Source organism: Suricata suricatta, chromosome X, assembly GCF_006229205.1.
Source record: "Suricata suricatta isolate VVHF042 chromosome X, meerkat_22Aug2017_6uvM2_HiC, whole genome shotgun sequence".
Taxonomy (NCBI): Eukaryota; Metazoa; Chordata; class Mammalia; order Carnivora; family Herpestidae; genus Suricata; species Suricata suricatta.
Window position 1 is genome coordinate 17,403,746 of NC_043717.1, and position 5,311 is coordinate 17,409,056.

Genomic DNA, 5,311 nt, shown 5'->3' on the forward strand with positions numbered 1-5,311 from the left:
TTCAAGAAACTGCAAATGGCTCATTATGTCTGGAACGCGGGGTAGATGTTAAGTGTGGACAGGAGCATGTGTACAGAGGCAGTTGGGAACCAGATAACGAAAGGTATTGGGTTTCATGCTAAGGAGTAGGGACAGTTGTCAAGGTAACATGGAGCCCCTGGAGGCTTTTAAGATAAGAATATGGAGGAGCCTGGGTGGCTTAGTTGAGCATTTGACTTTGGTTCAGGTCATGATTTCATGGTTTGTGGGTTCGAGCCCTGTCTCAGGCTTTCTGCTATCAGCATAGAGCCTGCATCAGATCCTCTGTCCCCCTCTATCTCTCCCCACCACGAGCACCCTCTCTCAAAAATAAATATTAAAAAAAGACAAGAATATAACACAGTCAAATTTACACTGTTGAAAAATACTGTTGCAGCAGGGCAGATCCTGGACTGAAATGGAGAGAAAAAGAGTGAGGGTACACAGAGATTTAAAGGGCTGGTGTGAGTGAGGTTTTCAAGGAATGGAGAGGTGTAAGGCTGGGGAGAGGTCTGTGAGGGTAGGGAGCTAAACTGCTGAGGAGCTATTTGTGTGGCTTAACTGGAAAAACTTAATTTTAACAGACACAAGAGTGAGGGAAAGGTCAATGTAGGAGCTGAGTTCATTATAACAACATTTAGGAGAAGAACAGGATTAATGCCTAGCTTATGACTGCATGCCCAGAATCTAGGCCTGCCAAGCAGAGTGTTCCTGTGATTTGAGTTAGACAATAAGACAAGATAAAAAATAAAATAGAAGAAAAAAAACAAAGAAAAATTTGGGAGATAATGACAGCTGATGCCAAGGAAGAGGACACATTTATAAAGATGATACATACAGTCACCAATGCAGCTGCCAAGTACTAGCAGGAAAAACTGAGAGGGTCCGGTCTCCAAGGGCAGGACTGTTTTTCTAGATAACTTTGCCTATATGGAGGCTTTCTTGTGTGGAAAGAATATCTGCCTGGGATCCCCAGGGCTAAGATCTTCAGACAAAGGTTTTAGCACACATTTAGAAGTGGTTACTGGCGGGGAGTGGAGAGGTGAGGAGAAAAGCAAAACCAGCTAATATGGAAAGTGTTAATGAATGGTTACTCTGTGAGTAATTGGGAGCTCAGTCCTGCTGAGGACCTCTGGGAGACAGCGTAGAACATGCCTCAGCATCGGTCCATCAAAGGGGCAAAGAAGGTATTTATTCATCAATTCTAGTTTGTCACTGGTTAAGGGGCTAACCAATGACAATTTCCTGGCCCTTCCAACCAACCCTGTGCTTAAGCTAAGCATACTTTCATGGGCAGGAAAATCCCTGAAAACAAAGAGTTGTTTGGTGCGGGAACTGTGAATGCCAAAGAGCCATGAGCAGGGTTCTGACAGAGCCTACTGCTTATGGAAACACCCAACCGTGGGCCGTGAACCCACTGTACCTGCTTTGAGTTTAAGGGAGTAAAATCTTTCTTAAGATTAGACAAGTTACTTATTTCAATGAAGATTTTCTACCTTTTGGAACGTATCCCAGTACACAGATATACTGGATTTTTGAAGAATGCTCAAACCTCAAGGCAACCTCCAATGTACATTAAGGAGTTAAAACAATAAATGGCAAATCATGGTGACATCATCTCTTGAACGAAGGATGAAACTGCAGAGTGAGGTATGCAAACTAAAAATGTAAGCATTCAAACGGACTCAGACGTATTTGTAAAAAGAACACACTACTCTCCAAAGCATTACCATTTCCTAAAATGAAACTATTAAGATGTGGTGATTTTTGCATAACCTAAATATTTAATTGTTGATTTTGAAAAAAAGAAGAAGATAAAGAGACTAATGCACGAGATGCATAAAACATAGTAAAGCAGCACTCCCCAACTCTTTGTTACGCTGGAATTGGGTTTAAGAAATTAAACAAAAATATGAGTTCAGAGAAAAAAGTCATCAAGAGTCATATACAAAACAGAACTGGATTCACTGTTAAGTAACCAGGATGTAGAAAACAGAGCTCTAAGGCCAATTTCTGATAAGCCTTGGATGGAGTTTTCTAGTTTTAGCATTTTACTTTGTTTACCTGCCCCCCCTCCCCCAAACGCAAAGACACTGGAAATGGATTACTAGAAAAGCCATCCTCTTTCCCTTCCTCCCTGAGGCACTTCGGAAGCCAAAGCTCCAGGGCACACATCAGTGTGTCCAAGAACCCCACCGCGCACAGCCAGTTACAAAAATGGCAAGAAACAGCATCAAGGAACAAAGATATCAATCTCTTAAGGCGGCAGACTTCAAGTTCCCGAGGAACATGCACCTTGCCAAGAAGCACAACAAGAAGGGCCTGAAGAAGATGCAGGCCGACCCTGCCGTGGCCACGAACGCGTGTGCTGAGGCTGTCAGCGCACTCGTCCAGGTCCAGCCCAAGATCCCAAAGGGCAGCAAGGGCAAGCTTACTTGACTTGCTTATGTCACTCACCTCAAGCTTGGGAAACATGCTGGTGCCTGTGTTGCCAAGTGTCTCAGGCTCTTGTCGACCAAAGGCCAAGGCCCAAATCAAGACCCAGGTTGCAGCTTCGACTCTGGCTCCAGGTCCTGCTGTGGCTCAGTCTCCCCAAGTTGCCCAGGCTCCAACGAAGGCCATCCTACACTGAAGCTGACGTGAGAACAGGACTGGTGGGACCCCTAGGCTCTGTCTGCATGGGGCCGGTGTCCATTTACATTATTTGTACAAATAAGCCTGTGGCAGGATCTGTCAAAAAACAAAAAAGCCTTCATACCAGGGTTTGGGATCTTGAAGGGCTGGCTCTGTTGCTTGGTGTCTATGTAACCTTGGATAAATCACTCTGTGTACCTCAGTTTCCTCATTTGGAAAAAAAAGGTCATAATAATAGTACTCACTTCATACAGAGTTTGTGAGGATTGATAAATTAGCCTATGTAAATTAGACTGTGAGACACATAAGAAGTACACACATGTTTCTTAATGTTAATATGAAGCATATATAGCTCTGTTCTGGGCAAGGAGCAAGTTGTCCTGGCTTATAGAATTTATGACTGCCATAAATCACACAAAAAGTATTACAGAATACTGTTTTTAATGATTTTTAACATTCAAAAGAACTGACAGAGAAAATGGATTCTTGGGCATTCCAGAGGCAAAATAAGACTGACGGTGGAGGTTACAGTTCTGACCCCAGGAAGAGGTGTTGGTCCTTAGAGCTGTAAAGACAGTGAGACGGGCTGCCTCTGAGGTCACACGCTCACGGACGTGGGAGCTGGAAGGCACTGTGGTTGCTTATTAATGACGCTGGAGAAAGAGTTTGTGCGTCAGAGAAAAGGTATACATAAACGACCTTTCCGATTTTTCTAATTTCGCAAGTCAATGATTTCACAATTTGTCTCTGAACTCTCTTTCTAATCTTCTACCTTACTATTTCCTTATATGCCACTCTGCCCTAGACATACAAGCATACTGGTAAACACTCACCAAGTGTTAGGCTTTCTCACCATTTCCCATTTTTTGCCATTTTCTCCACACTGAATGCCATTTTCTTAACAAAATAAGGCAAATATATATTTTTTTAATGTTTACTTATTTTTGAGAGGGAGAGAGTGGAAGCAGGATGGGGGCAGAGAGAGAGGGGGACCGAGGATGTGAAGCAGGCCCTGCGCTGACAGCAGGCAGCCCTATGCAGGACTGGAACTCAAGAACCGTGAGATCACGACCAGAGCCAAAGTCAGACGCTCAGCCAAATGAGCCACCCAGGTACCCCTTTCAGGTTTTTTTCCTTTCCAACATTTTATTGGAATTCCAGTTAGTTAACATATAACATAATATTAGTTTCAGGAGTATAATTTAGTGATTCATCAACTACATACAATACCCAGTGCTAATCACAAGTGCCCTCCCTAAAGCAAGCATTTTAAAAGGCAAATTATGGAAGGAGTCCAAATGTCCATCAACTGATGAATGGATAAAAGTGTGGTGTGTATACACACACACACACACACACACACACACAAATGCAATACTACTTGGCAGTATGAAATCTTGCCATTTGCAACAATGTGGATGGAACTGGAGGGTATTATGCTTAGTGAAATAAGTCAGCGAGAGAAAAACAGGTATCATCGATTTTCACTCATAGGTGGAATTTGAGAAACTTAACAGAAGCCCAAGGGAGAAGGATAGAAAAAATAAGTTACAAACAGAGAGAAAGGCAAACCCTAGGAGACTCTTAAATACAGAGCACAAACTACGTGTTGATGGGGGCGGAAGGCGGGGGAAAATGGGTGAACATTGAGGAGGGCACCTGTTGGGATGAGCACCGGCTGTTGTACGTAAGCGATGAATCATGGACATCTACTTCTGAAGCCAAGAGTACACTGTATACGCTGTTAGCTAACTTGCCAATAAATTATTTTTTAAAGAAGGGTTGAGGAGATTATAAGAAAGGTGACTGAAATACGTTTCAATAAATACCAAGTTCCAAATATTCTTCTAGAGAAAAAAGAAGGGTTACAGGAACTATACTTTCAAAAGGAGAGTCCATTTCAGCTGAGTTGTTTGTATTCCTACCTTCCAAATGACTGGAAGTTTTGGTAAATGACAGCCTTTCTACCAGCAGGGACCATGCCCTTAGGCAGGTAATATAACATCATCCCATTCTGCAGATGAGGCAGTCCTGGTGCCCAGAGAGGTAGAGAAACTCTCAAGTCACACAGTAAGTGAAGGAGTTGGCATCCAGAACTTGGGGCTCTTGCCTGCCGGGACCTGGGCTTATTTTCTGCTATGTCATGCTCTGTTTTCCCTAAGTCTCAGGATCTCTGTTTTTCTACCACATTGTAGAATTAATGTATTAGCTATCCTAAGTACTGTGTAAAAAAAAAAAAAACTTCTTTGCATATGCCCCAGACTGTTGCCGTGGCTAAAGAGCTTTTCAGAGATGATATGATGGATATTTGGAATTGAGTCCGAGACTCAGACTCTAAAGACAGGAATGCATATGATGGTGGATCAATTGATTGGCCTCTCTTTCAGATTGCTCATCTCGTCTCATCCAGAGAGTCTTGGGGGTCCCCAAGCCATTTTCAGGAGGTTTACAAAATTAAAACAATTTTCATGAATATAAAAAAATAGTAATAAAAATAAAAATATAAATCTTATCAAAAGTTGCAGCACATATGGTGTACTAAAGCTTAATCTCTATGCATAATACAATAAGGACTTTTTTCCTAGCCATGTTATGCTTAATCTTGAAATATTTAAATGGATATAAATGAAGGCTGAAACAACAACCCCCCCCCCCCCCC

The 5,311-nt window shown here is 42.5% G+C and overlaps 1 pseudogene; it reads left to right on the forward strand.

The window, feature by feature from the left end:
• Positions 1-1,623: 1,623 nt before the first annotated feature.
• On the forward strand, positions 1,624-2,650 carry LOC115283342 (annotated as a pseudogene).
• Positions 2,651-5,311: the final 2,661 nt, after the last annotated feature.